Source organism: Lutra lutra, chromosome 8 (genome assembly GCF_902655055.1).
Source record: "Lutra lutra chromosome 8, mLutLut1.2, whole genome shotgun sequence".
In the NCBI taxonomy this organism is placed as follows: domain Eukaryota; kingdom Metazoa; phylum Chordata; class Mammalia; order Carnivora; family Mustelidae; genus Lutra; species Lutra lutra.
In genome coordinates, this window is record NC_062285.1 from 26,593,289 (window position 1) to 26,609,845 (window position 16,557).

At 41.5% G+C, this 16,557-nt stretch overlaps 1 protein-coding gene across 1 annotated transcript in view; it reads left to right on the forward strand.

The window, feature by feature from the left end:
- CCDC3 (coiled-coil domain containing 3) overlaps positions 1 to 16,557 on the forward strand; it is a 130,610-nt gene that overhangs the window by 52,093 nt on the left and 61,960 nt on the right. The gene's annotated exons all lie outside the window — the stretch shown is intronic.

The following is a 16,557-nucleotide window of genomic DNA, read 5'->3' on the forward strand; positions in this document are numbered from 1 at the left end:
CCCACCCAGGTGAGCACAGGCAGCCCTGGAAAACCATAGCCCATGTCTGTGGGCTCAGATGCTCTAACAGTTTCAGCTTTGATGGGAAGACTGGACTGGCAGCTCTCTGTGATCATCCAGCTCTCAAGAGGATAAGGGGTGAGGGTAGGATGGAATGATGCAAGCTCACTTCCTGTTCCTGAACACACCAGTGAGAATTCACTCCCTGAGCCTAGAGCAGTGTGAGTGAGTGTGCCAGTGGAGACCAGGAACTATATCTAATGAAAGACCCTCTACAGAGAAACTAGACATCAGGGGAGAGGAGATTCCTCCTATATATAGTACCATTTAGAAGTAATTGACTGCCCAAGAATGGATGCTGTGGGCTCTGAATTCAGTGCAGCCTATTTAAATCACTTCCAGATGCTTCTTGTCTATAGACCATGACAGGTATATTGAGACATGACTGTAGGAACATCTGGGAAAAGGCTTGCAAAGAAGACCTATATGAAAAATGCCTGGATGGGAGATGCACTTTCTGTGCTGGAGATTCTTAATGATATGTAGCAGCTAAAATGAACTCTTTATTCATTTTCATAAAATTCAGTGATTGATGATCCAAAGTAAATGGTATTCTGAATCCCATTTGCTGCCCACTTGAGTCGGATCTCCTTTTTCCACATGTTATTTTTATAGTTAGTATATAGTAATGAAGTCTTTTCTTTGAAGATGAGTATCCAGAAGTTAATGACTCATGATTTCAGGAGAAAAGAAGCCTTGATTAACAGAAAATTACTGCCTGTGTATATACTTTGCCTATCATGGTTAATCACTTGTTAAGATAAACTGTTAGAGTCAAAAGCATTAGAGTTTAATAACAAAAGACAATATATTTGCCTTCCATGTGCCTTATGAGACCTTTAGTGGCTTATATCTATTTTCTCTATCACACCCAAACACACACATACACACAACCAATATCTAACAATCTTTAGAAGTAGGAATCAAATATTTATTGAACTTGCTAACCATAATTTCAAGATTAGTGTGTATATTTGTGTGATTGTGAAATTATGCATACATGCATGTATACAATTTGTAAAATGTTGGTATTTGAGTGTCCTTCTCTTATCACTTTTAGAATAATTTTATATATACACTTTAGTCCTGAAAGTCCATGTGTTCTTGGCACATTTACTAGCAGTGCAATTTTCGGTAGTCACTCGCCCTCTTAGTTTTTCTTTCTTTATATGTAGAGTTAACTGTGTCATAAAAAGAGAATGAAAAAGAGAAATCAACTAATGGAAAAACAATGAGGAAATGTATTATCACATGAGGCAAGAACAAAAGCTATGGCAGTTCCAAACACAGTATAATCAGGGCTCTGGCTCCTCCCAGATGACTCTCCTGATTTGGTATGCTGTCTCTGGTGCCCTTGTCCTCAGACTAGCTTCCCTCATCATTGCAAGAAGGCTACAGAAGTTCTAAGCATCAGCTCCAGATCCAACAGGATCCAAAAGAGGGAGACCTCTCATTCTATGTGGTTTTATTAAAAACAAAAGTTATTCTCACGAACAGCCCCCCTTCCCCACAACCAGTAGGCTTTCTCTTGTGTCATTGGCCAGAAGTGTCTCACATACCTGTACCTAGTGGGGTCTCCTTAGTTAGCTTAGAACAATAAGACCTACCTCCTGGGAGAGCCCTTCCAGAAGTAATGGCCAAGAGAAAAAGGGTGGAACTGTAACATTAGGGTTAATTAGGGTGGGGAAAAGATTGAACCAACCAATAAAATAAACCCAGAGGATTGTTGTGAAGACTATGTGGCGTAATGTATGGCTTAATGTGTGAACACATAACAAAACTCTTCAAACACTGCTTGGGACATGGGAAGTGCTTTATATGTGTGTGCCTATTGTAATGAGTTTACGTGTTGGATACTGAGTGCCTCACCAATGAAAAATAACATTATGAGTGGTGGTGTTTTATTAGAGATAAAAGAGGTGGGTGGTAAAGGTAAACGAGAGGAAATCTAGTTGATACTTGGAGGCAAAGAGGAGGCCAAGTGAGCAGCTGGCCCATATTTGGTCATCCTCTTTCCATCAGGAGGAGTTAGCACAGCCTTCTAAATAAAGGAAAAATGCTATTGCCCAAAGTGTTAATGAGTTCCAGTCCTACTAGTCTCTTTCCCACAGCTATTTTCTTTCACTGGTTGAAAATGGCATTTAACAGCAGAAGTCTTTTAAGACAGAGGTTTTTAGCCAAATAAAAACTTCAGACTTTATCGCTTTTCAAGGAAGTTGAAGGGAGAATGGAGGTAGAAAATCGTGTGTTGTATGTCTATACATGTAAATTTAAATACCTTTTTATGAGATATACACACATACACTTGTAAGGAACCATGTAAAAACTATAGCTGTCTTAGCTAAGAAAAAGGAAAAGAAAAAAAATTGGCTCTTGAGACTTTTTAGCTGTAACTAAAAATAATCTTTCTGGTCCACATTTGATGCATTCGTTGAGAAATCGCCTCTGTATTCTGAATTTTGGAGTTCATTTTCATGCCATGTGACTTAAAGAGGGTCCCTGTTGTATCTGCTGGCATTTGATGCCATTTGGGACTTAGGTTTTTGTTGTGGCTACTTGATATGGCATTTTAAGTGTGACAGGTGACAACTGTAAAACTATTTCTTTAGAAGACCGGAAGCAGCAGTTCTAAATGTAAAAACCCATTTCACACCAATGCATTGAGTTTTATTCTCACAGCCTTAAAGAGATGTTTGAGTGTTTTTCTATTATGTGTTTTTCTTAAATGCAAAGCAAATGACTTTAAAGGAAAGGTGTCCACCTGACAGTAGAATAAATCATGTCAAATCCTTCTACTTCAGGGAGGCCAAAGAAGCCAGGGAGAAATTTTGGAGCTCTTACTCTGGTGTGAAAACTGCGGTTTCTGTTTTCATGCTTTTTTACTTTGAATCTTATCGGAAAGTAATGCCCCATTATTTATAATCAATGGTAGGAAATCTGATGTTTGCCACTCTATCTGGTTTGGCACTTAGCATCTACAAATCCAAATAATTATCCTTTATCAGAGGCTCACATTTCTTCCCGCTTATACCCTTCAAAAAGGGATCAGGGATGTTTCTCTGTTTCTGGAATAGTCTCTTTGAAATTGAGATGGCAGCCAGCTATTTGGAAGCTTTGTTAGAGGGTAGTTAGAGCAAACCTCCATCACCAGGAGAGGTTTGAAATGGGAACTGTACTGATTTCAAGCTGCGTACTTGGGGGTGGGAGAGCCTTTGTGTGTCTACTGTTCTATGAGCATAAAATCCATTAACTTCCTAATGCAAAGCCCTCCTTTGGAAATCAATCAAATGGACTTCACCAGCTGTACTAAGTTGTTGTAGGCTTAAGAGCAAACATGGATGGAGAGCTAGGATACAGGCATGCCATGGTCTCAGAGTCTTTGGGAAGAAGCAACAGGAAAAACACCTGAAATTATGTATGCCAACATCTTTGCAAAGGCTCATAGTGACCTTTTATATTAATAGTTTTGCTACAAAGACTGTAGCTAGGATAATTTGACATGACACATTCTACTGTCAGGTCGACACCTGTAGCTAGGATAATTTAAGACAGATGAAAGATTTTCCCCTTCCTCTACCTGCTATTTGGGTTTATTCTTATTTCTTGGCTTTAAAGGAAATACTAGTCTTAAGAAATGAGTTGACCCACCTGTTCTATTCTGTCCTGATATGTTCTTGGGAACAGCACATAGTGCGGGTAACGGTCACTTGTAGGGCTCTAGTGACACTAGGTTTTCACAACAGCCCTGTGATGTGTATACTATTATTACCCTCATACTGAAGATGTAAAAACAGAGGCATGGTAGAGTTAAGCCACTTGCTAAAGCCACTGAGCTAGTGAGGGCAGAATCTTGCCTGGGGATTGGGTCTGTGGGATTCTAAGCCCATGCTCATTCACAGCATGACATAGAGCTATTTCCTGGTGGCGGTGCTCTCTGCCAACATCTTAAAGAATATCCATGTTGTTAAGTGGACGGTGTATTTCTAGGCTCCACCCCTGCTGTTATGCACTTCTGTTCCCCCTCCTACCTACTTTTCTCCCACTGAGATACTATAGTCTAAGAATACCAACTCAAATCGTGAAGGATAAGAAAATCTAATTGTTAGCAAAACTCCCTTGTATTTGTACAGAACACTGTTTATCCTATAGAATGCTTTTCCATTTACTGTCCTGCCTGGTTGGGTCAGTAGGGCTTATTCTGGGGGTCTGGGTAGATATCCCAACCTTGTGATATGGTGGTTGGAGTTTGGGCAGCAGTGGTACTTGGGATCAGTGTTCACTTTTCCAGACCCTTGGCTGTAGGGCAGGGTTGTGCAAACTTGACCCCTTCTGGGGCTTCCTAGCCATTTTCCACAATTTTTGCCCCTCCCACCCCACTGCTGTATTCCCCTTCCCCACCTTCTATTTTGATTCTGTACAGTTTGTCATTGTGGTGGAAAGTTCTTGAGCCTCGTACAAAAGCTCTGGACACATATTGAGTGTTGCGGACTTCCATTTGTTCCACATAGGTCAGGGTTGGAATGACCTATAAATCTCCTGTGCCTTGCAGCTGCCTGCCCTTGAGTCAATAAACAGATAAGCCTTGAACCAAGGGATGGGGGATTTCCATGTTCTGAGACACCAGGACTCAGATGTGTGTGGTTTGGCTCCTTGTGATCTATCTTGCCCAACCTTCCTCCATTCTGGCTTTTCTCCCACCTCTTCCCAAACACACAGAAACAGGAAGAAACAATACAACAATGCCAAAGTCTGTAGACCTAAAGGATAAAAACACAACAGTTATTCAGAAGCCTTATGTCTGTTCTTTTTATTGCTTTCGCCCCAAGGACAGTACGGTTATGCAGAGAAAACTTTTAAGAAAGCAAAGGAAATTCTACTTTTCCTTGAGTCTCACATGAATGTGTTCCGGGCGCCATGTGAAACCATGGTAAGCATTGGGCTGGAAGAGGCCCCAGCCCTGGCTTTTGCCCTGACTAGCCTTGAGAATAAAGCCATAACACTTACCTTCTCGGGCTCTGGTATTTGTATGTTTGTTTATTTTAAAACAAGGGATTTGCACTAGATGATTTTTGAGGTGTCTTTCAGCTCTGACATTCTGTTGTTTGAGTGGAGGAGATACTGTGTCCATAAAGATGACTTCCCATGGGCTGATCTTTGGCTCAACCTCACCCTAGTATATATAGAACACTTGGTAATTAGTATTTGCTGAGGAATAATAAAGCATAGTCCTATTCCTCGTAGCTTATAAAATAATGAGGATGGATGGAATGGGAGTGGTGGCCTGCTCTAGTTGATGATAAATTAGGGCAGTTGTAGTATCATCAGAACCTAAGATTGAATTCTTTATTCCCCACTTGTGGACAGCTGCTGCTTCTGTCTGCCTTGTTTTGGGTAATGGTACCCTGACTTTCCTTGGTTGTCCTTTTTCACTGGGTTGATCACATCTCTGATCTAGGTCTGGCCAATTTAGAACCCATATTTCCTGGCCATGTTCAGTCGTTAAGAACTGGGCAGAAACCTAAGCCATTGTCCATGAGATTTGCTGGAGCTGCAGGGACAGAGGCTCTCTGTTCCCACTGGGGTTGCCAGGCAGGAGGAATGAACCCCTGATGCTGTTGGTGGTCATCTTCACCTTGAAATGGGATGGAACTACTGAGAGTGAGGTTGACACTGGGGAAAAGAGGAGAGGAGAAGAGGGGGCTTTTGAAGGCATCATAAGCTCTTGAGCCCAGCTCACTTGAGTCCAGCTATGTCAGAATGTAAAGTGGGGCCTGGACTTGTCAGTTATATTGGCCAATATATTCCTTTTTCCCCTCTTCAAATTTTGGATTGAGTGTCTGTCATCTACAGTTGAGTCTCATTCAGTACAACTCTTCAGGCACTATTGTCTTTCTGTCATGTCCTCTGGGTAGCTTTTTACCAAGTGGATTCAGTCAAGATCTATTGACTTCAAGACTATATCACAGTAGCTTAAACAGGCAGGGTACTTATCAGTCTTCTACAATAAGGAGCCCCAGGCTGCATGGGTCCAGGATTGGTATTTAGGGTCATCAGATGCTTAGGTTGTCTTCTGCCTCTCTGGCTTGGCCCTTAAAGTTTTCCCCCTCATGGTGCAAGGTTGCAATTCTAGAGATTGCCTCCTCACATGGCTGCTTTATTTTAAATGGAAGTTTCTTCCCAAATTCCTTCATTGTCTTGAGTTGTTGGTTTATTGGGTTTGTTTGCTTTTTTGGTTCCATTTTTGTTAAGATCAGAGGGAAGAAATTCTAGCAGCCCTTTAGCAGACTTACCTTTATACTTCTGTTAAAGAAAAGCTAACCCCAACACTAGTTAAGGATGGTAAAGGCTGATTTCATTCATTGCCTTTGCAATAGGGGAAAGAGATGCAAGTCCATGTCTGATCTGTGTAGAGGTGACTGGGTATTTTAAAGGGAGAATGAGGGGGATGAAGTGAGGCTTGAACAGAGACAGACAAGTAGAAAGTAAAAAAAAAAAACAAAAACCAGATAGGTTGGTCAGTGTGATAGGCCATCTGGGCTTGCTAATGGGTGCTTATCGAAGTTAGCCACCTACTGTCCCACAGAGACTAGGTTACGGGGTCCTTTCTGGTAATAATGTTTTAAAGGAATAAGTCTTTCAGGTTGTTGAGAAAGATATGCCAGGGTTGTAGGAGATATATACATATCTCAAATGGACAGTGGAAGGAATCACAATTCTGTTTTTAAATACATTATGAAAAGCAAGATCAGAGGCCTTTGAGGTTGTTGGGTGGAAAAAATGGTAAATTCTTCTGAGATCCTTGAGTTGTTTTTTTTTTTTTTTTCCCCCAGACAGAAACTCAAGGGAGACTGGGTCAAGCAAGGGACATGATGGAAGGCAGCTAGAAGCCATGTTAGAGTTTGCTTAAGTTTTCTGGTGTGGTAGAGTGGACCAAGTCCTTTGTGCCTAAAGTTGATGTTTTTTGAGCACAAGATGGAGGACTGGTTGGTCAGGGCTCCAAGGTACATGACCAGAAGCTTGCTCAAGGAGAGGTCTTTGTTATTTCCTTGGCCAGAATTAAATTATCAGTCCATAATAGATGAAGCACTAAGAAGCTCCAGGTTTATATTATGGCAAAAGAGAGGTGATTTCTGTTATTAGCATAGAGTCTAAACTTAGACTGCTCAGGATTCTCTCCTGGACCTGGGAAAGACTGTTTTTCTGAGCTGGTGAACAAAATCTGAGTTCCATGGGCTGGAAGAAGGGGATGAGTGTCAGCTTTGGGTCTCTCAGTGGGTCTCTATGCCAGTTCCCCAGCTGTGATGGGCAGAAGGCCTATTACTGTCCCTTAACCACATTCCTGTTCCACAAATATTCTAGAGGGAGGAAAAATGGTCTAAAGAGCCTAATTTGTTTTGCTTCCTCAGGGACAGCCCAATATATCTTGAAAGGCATAAGAATGATGGGGTAAGAATGTTTTCTTCTTTTTGACCATGGGGATGGTGGTTTGGCAGAACAGCAAGGTAGTGGCCACAAGTCACTGAAACAAGGATGAAGTTACTGAATCTGAGTTTTAGTTGCAAAACAAATGATCCACAGGCCTCACTTTGAACTGACCTCCCCCTCTTCACTCCCAGCACCCTGCCCTGTAATAACTCTGGATAGGCATGAGAAGTGGAATCCTAATTGGAGAACAAGTAGGAAGATTTTTCTTAAGCAAAAGACTACAGGTTGCCTAAAACATATGTCCTTGAAAAGTTAATTAGATTTTGAATTAGGAGAATTTAGTATTTAAAGGGATCTTATAGTGACTCTTTATGGAAATAGAAGTAAACAATTTTGGTGAATCATAACTCTGGTATATCAAAAAGTCTAAAGGCCAGACACATATGAATAATAATAGAATTATTCTAAACATTTAAAAAAATCAGTGACAATTCATCCCCCAAAATTTGAAAAACAGTCTGCTGTCGTGGGTGGTGTGTAGTGATCACGTGAAGTACTGGGCTGGTGAGTGACAACTGGTGATGTCTAGGTGGGCTAGTCCATAGGCTAAAAATGGAGAGGCAGATGGTAATGGATTTTGGCAGGGCTCTCATGGCAGTCTCACAGGTGACAAATGCATCGTGACTGTATAGGTCCCTTAAGTCTTTACAAATAACCGTCATTTTGGAGTGTTAGATTATAATTGGGCAAATATATTTTATATATCCTATCCAATAATCTATATCATTGAAGGACACATAAGACCATTCAAAATAAACATTAGGATTGCATGAAGTCTTTCATGAATATCATGTTTGTTTGGATTTAAAATATCCAAGTTCTGGAAATACCGATAATTTAGAATAGATCAGATAATGGGCATTTTGGGTAAACTACTACAGTATTTGTTTTCTGACTGAGGGTTTTCAGATATTATTATGTATCAGGACTTCACACTAGATCAGAGATTGGCAAACTTCAGCCCACAAGCCATAGGTGGTGCACTGGTTACATCCCGCTCACTGCCTATTTCTGTATGACTCCTCAGCTAAGCATGGTTTCCACAATTTTTAATGTAAAAAAAAAATTTGTGATACATGGGAACTGCATGAAATTCAAAATTCAGTGTGTTTAAATAAAATTTTATTGGTTCACAGCTTTGGTCAATTGTTTCCATACATATTGTATATTGCTGCTTCTATGTTACAATGGCCGAAGTAAATAATGGTCACAGGCCACATGGCCTTCAAAGCTGAAAATACTAAGTTGCCCTTTACAGAAAAGGTGTGCCTATTCCTTCACTAGAGTCTTCTAATGACTTCTGTTGTTCTCTTCTTCCCACATAGGAGAAGGAAGCTCCTTTCTCTTGGGGTCAACCTGTCTGAGCATTCCCTTGGGCTGAGTGCCCATGAGCTCCTGGGGCTCCTCCCAAATTACAACCACACAGGGTTAAAACCTGAGTGAGCCCTCCTTTTAGCTCACTGTTCCTTAGCAAATGAAGAGGGAGACTCGGGGTAAGAATTTTCCCTGTCCACATTTAAATAGTTGATGCCCGAATAGCAGATGAATAAATCTCCATGGTATTCTTATGAAAACATGAATAATCATTTACTTCCTATTTTCCTTTTGCCTCAGGGCATATCAGTATTTTATTTGCATGTGTATATTTTAATAATTTAATTTCCTCAGTATTCCCCCACATATATAACTTACAGGGATATGCTGAGGAAGGCTACTTAAGAGTGGGCAGAGAGGGCTCCAGGAGGACTGACTGGATCATTCATTTACTCATGCCTCTTGTAACAGCTTATTGAAGAAGATCCAATGTGACCCTCAGGAATCTCAAAATCCCATAGGGGAATAAAACCATAACCAAATAAAGTGCAACAGGATATACGAAATAAAATGGATATGAGCACAGTGCAGAGATAGCACGGACGAGAACTTGGTTTATTCTGTAGAGGCTGGAGTTAAGGGCATGTGGTCAGGAAAGGCTTTGAAGAGTCATACCTGGCCTGGGACTGCAGGGAGAATGGCTCTATTTGTCTGGGCTCTCAAAGGAGGCAACAGTTTCAGGCAAAGGATACCAAATGTGCAATGGCATTAAGTCTTAGAAAGACCCCATGTGTTTGGAGAATTCAAAATAGTTCATTATTGCTAAAGAATAAGTTTTAAGGTGGAACAAGAGGGAGGATAAAGGTGCCGTTAAAAAGGTAGATGGGAACTAGGAAGGTAGGAAGAGGTGTCATGGGTCACTTTAGGTTGAGTCTAAAAGATGCCAACCAAACATTTCAAGCTAGAGGCAGATAATCCTCATTCTGTTCCTAACTAGTTTTCTAAATCTAGCTGAGTGCATTTGTTACACCTCTGTGAAACATGATGTCTTTCTAGGTTTAGGTAAATGTTTGTATCAGTAAGTAATTATTTTGGGGTTTGGGGATTGTCCTAATTTCTTTATTCAATTATTCATTCAAGTGACAATTATTGAAGGCCAACTTTGTGCCAGGGACTGTGGTAGGAATGAGGGATAGAACAGTGATCTGAACAAACTTTTCCCTTGTGGACCTTGTTTCAGCTGGTGCCCATGAGCTGTCTATGGTCCTTCATTGTTCAGCCACCTGGAAGGTTTGGGGAGAACCACACGAGCCTGTTGTTTGGTTTTATCTGTGTTGGCCCAACCATTTTGGTTCTCTTCTCTGTGTCGCCACAGGAAGTCATTTTCTGTTTTGTACTTTTATCCCTTTTCAGTCAAAAGGGTATCCTCGTGGCTGTTTTGGTACAAAAACCAGAAGGATGGTATCTGTCACTCTACAGGTCAGGGCTGAATGCCGTGGAAGGTGAACACACATGAAACATAAAAGGAGAAGTTCCCAGGAGAACATGGGCTGATCCATTATTTGCTCAATCTGTGGCTTCCCGACATTTTCTGGCTGTGGCTCAAAGAACAACATTTTAGATCCAAGAAAGAAGTTTCACAAAGTCATGCAAGTGATGCCCTGAGACTTCCTGTCTGATTCTGCTTTACTTACAAATGTTGGCAGGGACCTGCCAAATTGATTTCACAACCCACCGTGACTGGGTCACTGCCTCCAAGCTAAGAAACACTGCATGAAATTGAACATTCCTTGTTGGCTGACATGGGGTTTTAAACTTTATTTCTCTCGGTTCTCACTAAGTAGCGGTTGATGAATTGTTTCAGCTTCTACTTGGCCTTTTAGAACCCAAGCAACTGTATACAAACTGAGCTATAGATCATTTAGTCTTTGTGTTACCAGAGGAAACCCGGTCCTCCTTGCCCTATTGCATTCTTTGCCTCTAGTGGGGTAAGCCAGGCTGCCCTATGGTAATGACTTTGGGCATTAAACAGACTCAGATGTGGTGGGAAAGTAGCGGCCTCCCCACACTCTGTTCTTTAGAGAGGGCCTCACTGTTAGGTCTGAATAAATAAATTATCCTGACAGAACTCTTTTCCCCAGAGAAGACTGCAGGTCTGAGCTTGTGTGCTTGGCTCCGGTTGGAGTACATGGACTCTTTTAAGGGTTTCTGATATGGGTGAGGAGGAGAGAAATTTAGAAATGTTTGTCTCCTATATTCTAATGGTGTTCAGATTTACGCAGAAAATCTAGGATAAGAGGGGAAGAATTATAAATATGCATTTTTCTGGGGATCACCAAACCTGACATATCCAAGGATTTCATGTGGTTTTAATAGAGAATACTTCACCTCATTCTGCTATTTTCTCCTGGACTAATCTCGGTGGCAATTGCTAGAATCTGATAGGATGATGGATGGATTCCTTCCTTTGGGCTCTTAGCATTTCTGCAGTGCCCTTTATTGTCAATTAAAACAATCCCTTGGGCAGACCAGCTTGGTGACTCCTTGGATTGATTCTCTCTCTCAGATATACACACTTGCAGGCTTCTGGGGGATGCTTTGAATAGAGCTTTCTGTTAGCTTGAACTTCTCAGGTCTGAATTCCTATTGATCATATTTAGTTGGTTTTGATAAGTATTTGTTGAGCTTTAGCTTGTCAGAGGGAGCCCTTGGATTGGTCAGTGCACAGGTGAGAGCTTCTGGAAGGATGGATGAGAAAAGGACCTGCTTCCAGGAGGTGATGGGGCTGGATCTTTCTTGAAGAAAATAGCAGATGCAGGAAGGGGAAGTCAAAAGGTGAAGGTCCTGAGGAGGAGAGAGCCAAGGGACATAGGAAGTGCTGGTGCATTAGGAGAGAAGTCAGATGTGCACACGAAGCATGCTCAGACCTGTACAGTGTGATCCCCAGTGCATTCTTGCCACCTTTTTGATGCATCAGTCTCTGGGCCTACACAATTACTAAACATCATAACCTCAACCTGGTGTGAGTGTTTCCTTTCTCGACAGTCTCTGCACTGATTGTGATCTGCTTTCAGAGCATTCCACGGTTATACTTGTCTGGTCAGAAAACCTAGGCATAGTGGTATTCATGGAATAGTCTTTTGTCTAAGAATTTACTATGACCTCAAAGAGCCAGGCCAGGCTATTACTTTCGTTGACTTAGAATAGTGAGCCTGTCGTAACTTCTCTCACAGCAAATGAGCCAGTCATGTCACATTGGGTCAATTGGCCTGTATTCTGTAGGAGTAGGTTCAACTCAAGGACCAGAAAACTCAGGAGGCTGAGGGAGAAGTTTGTTCCTCTCATGCGACAGTCATTAGACAGTCCCATACTGGAACAGTACTCCATGGGGTCAAGGCCTTCCATCTAGTTGCTGTACTGTGCATAGCCTCTACTATGGAGTTCACCTCATGGTCCAAGGTGTCCACTCCAGCTCCAGCCATCATGTCTGCTTTCCAGCCAAAGGGAATGAGGAAAGGGTACACACATGCTTTTTCTCTTTACGAAGCACTTCCCAGTAGTTGTGTACAGTCCTCCCACTAATATCCCATGCTAGAACTTATGTACATGGCCACATCTGGCTCAAGGCAGGTGAAGATATGTGGGCTTTATTCTGGGCAACTGTATGTCCAATTATGCTGTGACTTCCAGACTTTCCCACGGCCATTCCCTGTTGTTGATCAGTTCTTTCTTCAGAAATAGGAGTAACACCACAAGTCAGGCTATAGGCTTTCAAGTCAGGAGACAAAGGAGAGGGTCAATTATCTACCTTCTGTGTACACTTGACTTATGTCATTAGCTTAATCCTCACCACCAATGTAGGGAGGAAATGTGCTTATGTTCAGATAAGGATCTGAGAGGTTAAGTGAGTGGTAGTCAGGCAACTAGTTAGTGGCTGGGCAGGATTTAAACTCCGATGTGTCTGACTGCACACCCTGGATTATTTCTGCTATACTTTCCCCCTAGGGGCTGTGCAACATTCACCCTGACCCTCAGGATACTTCTGCAGACTTGAAGCCCTCGAGGGTCATGTGGTGGGAAGGCTCTGCAGAACCTGTCATTGCAGTCTCCTGTGTGCCAGCCATATACCTGAAAGGTGGCCGCTCTGTCCATGTCACATGCCCTGGTGGTATAGTCTCAGTCCCGGGAGAAACAGGGAACAGGGCTGTGGCTTAGGGAAAGAACTATTTCAGTGACTCTTTTTCCAGATGCTTTTCTTTTTTGTGTTGTTGTTTCTGTAACCGAAATAGTCTGGTATATTTTGAGCTGTTTTCTGTGTAAAACATCTGTTAGCAGGGTCCTGTGCTTTTCAGAAAAATCTGCGTATTTCCAGACATTTCAGTCTGGTGTATTCATGCAGAAGAAAAATTAGAAATGGTGAGGGTCCTAGGACGGGCCTTTAATCCACCCTGGCCAGGTCTATGCTACTTTTAAAGGCCTCCAACCTCCTTTGGTGAATTGTGCTGGTACCAAACAATTTTAATGTTCTGGAAATTCTTAGGGTTAGCCAATTAGTTAATATTTTTATTAAGTCATTCTCTGTAAGAAGAACTGTTTTTTGTAAGTCTTAATGCGATTGACCAGCCTTGAGTTTTTCACTCTTCTCATCATTATGATTTGGTCAGAATCGCTGTGAAGTCATGCAAGACTTTTTTTTTACATGGCTTCCATTTGTGAGATGGACCTTCACAGAGTGTCTAATTTATTCTTGAGGCCAGCTGATGTCAGGACAGAATTAATCCACTCCTGCCATTTATTACCTACTAATAATCTTAATTATAAAATATGAAGCTTCCTTCTCACAGAGCTTAAAAGCTACAGGTCTCAAGAGAAACAAAACAAAAATAAACTACTGGGACTACACCAAAAAGTTTCTGCAAAGCAAAGGGAACAATCAACAAAACTAAAAATCAGTCCACTGAATGGAAGAATATATTTACAAATGACATACCCAATAAGGGTTAGTATCAAAAATAGACCTTATAAAACTCAACACCTAAAAAGCAAATAATCCTATTAAAAATGGGATGACATGACATCCCATGAACAGACATTTCTCCAAAGAAGACATAGATGACCAACAGACAAATGGAAAGATGCTCAATATCACTCATCATCAGGGAAATGCGAATCAAAACTACAATGAAATATCACCTCACACCTGTCAGAATGGCTAAAATCAACTGCACAAGGAACAGGTGTTAGCACACATCTAGAGAGGGGAACCCTCTTGCTCTGTTGGTGGGAATTCAAACTGGTGCAGCCACTGTGTAAAATAATATGGAGGTTCCTGAAAAAGCTAAAATGGAACTACCCTACAGTTTAGTAATTTAGTAAATTTATTTTACTAAAATGCTAATCCAAAGGGATACATACACCTCCACTTTTATTGCGGCATTATTTATGATAATGAAATTATGGAAGTAGCCAGAGTGTTTGATAGATGAATGGATAAAGAATATTACTCAGCTATGAAAAAAGAATGAAATCTTGCCATTTGCAATGACATGGGTGGAATATATAATGCTAAGTGAAATAAGTGAGTCAGAGAAAGACAAATACCATATGATTTCACTCATATGTGGAATTTAAGAAACAAAAGAGCAAAGGAAAAAGAGATGAACCAAGAAATAGACTCTTAATTTTAGAGAACAAACTGATTATCAGATGAGAGGTGGGTGGGGGGAATGGATGAAATAGGTGAAGAGGATTCAGAGTGCTCTTATGACGAGCACTGAGTAATGTACACAATTGTTGAATCACTATATTGTACATCTGAGGCAAACATAGCATTGTAGGTTAACCATACTGGAATTAATAAAAAAAGCATAAAAAAACTAAAAGAAAAAGCTAAATGGGTTAGACAGAGGTTGAGCACTGGAATAGAAACTGACCTTACTCAAAAAGAGGATATTTTTTCTACTAGAATGGGAAGATTAGAGGATGGAGATACATTTAAAGAATGGGGAAGAAGGTTGAGGGGCATTTACTTCTGTATGTGTTTGTGTATGTGTCAGCCTTTATTTCTCTGTAAAGTGGGAAGCAAAGTTATCTGCCAAGACATCAGTGTTGTCAGGACCAGGAAAGAGAGTTGGCTAGATACACAAAGGAATGATGGGCAGAGCTGAAGTTGTGTTGGATGCAGTCAACAGGAGAAAGAAGAGAGAAGATAGGTTTTTTTTGTTAGATCTAGGGCTCGTGTATTGTCGAGGGTGTCCAATAGAAAGGACCAAGGGGAGCTGAAGATATGCATAGGAATGTAGTTGGAAGCCAAAGACCATTGATTCATTCATCCATTAGACAAATATTTCTTAAGCAACCATGGGAGACAGTATGGCTGGCTAGGGAAGGAGGTAAAGATAGGAGTAAAAGGATACTATTGAAGAAATGGAGGACTGGGAGATTAGAAGCCTCGCAAGGTTTGAGGATCAACCAAGGAAGTGAGGGCATGAGAAATCTGAAAGTACAAAAATGGAAGCCAGTGTTTCAGTAGTTCTGTTTTTGTGCCAGGCACTATTATGGATGTTTTGCGCACATAAACTCATTTGAATCTTTTAGTAACCCTATGAGGTAGAACTATTATTATTTATATCTTACAAGCATGGAAAGATCAAGTAATTTGTCCATCATTTCCCAGTTAGTGCATTGTGGTAGAGCTGGGATTTGAACCCAAGGAGTCTGGCATCAAAACTCAGTATTTCCATACTGTACTGTCTCTAGAAGCTTGTGGTCAGAATGGGATGCAGGATGTTACAGGTGGAAGATTCCAGATGATGACACAGTAGGAGAAAGTGCCTAAGGCCGAGTGTGGGCAGAGGTCACTAGAAACAAGATGGCTAGGTGTCTAAGCCATGGGATTACTAACGTCCCCTGGAATACTGACAAGGTTAGGGACTTGAGGCTGAAAGCATCACAAGTGGGGCTGGGGATTAGAAGGTAGTAGATGACGAAATGAAGAGATGGAGAAGGTGATAAAATCAGATGGCCTGAGTCCAAAAGCTCAAGAGTTATTAAAGGTTGAGTAGGGGAGGAACAGTTTGGAAATACTATTGCTGAGGGAGGAAGAAGCTAAGCCTCTTCCCAATCCTGAGTCTGAGGGATTGGGAAGTTGTGTTCCTGGGAAGGAGCCAGGCTCTAGCTAAGCAGCCAGATGGAAGGAGCGTACTCTGCATGAGCTGAAGGTGTTTGGGTATTTATTTTCTCCAGTACAAGGTTCCAGGGCTGGGGAGGGAAGAGCATTTGGGGAGCTTGGGTCAAGGGCATAAGAATAGAGAAAGTTTGAATGGAAGTAGGGCAAAGGGTGGGAGATTGAAGGGGCTCACCTTCTGGGGGATGACTGAGATCGAGGTTCCATACTGGGGCTTGTATAAGATTGCGTGGGCCTCAGTGCAGGCCAAGGGCTCCATACCAGCTTTCGTCCAAGGGTACCAAGTAGGCCTTCCATCTGAACTGGACCAATGAACACACTTTCCATAGGACCATCAGCTCTCCCTTAGCCACAGCAAGAAGCTGTGAAATGGACTTATTCTGAGTTATACTCCATCCCTACACAACAGGATTTTTAATCCTGTGTTCTTAAGCTCCTTGATCTTCCAGCCCTTGACAGTCTGCTAATTGACCCCTTTTCAGATGACTATTTTTAAAATGCATCAAATTAGA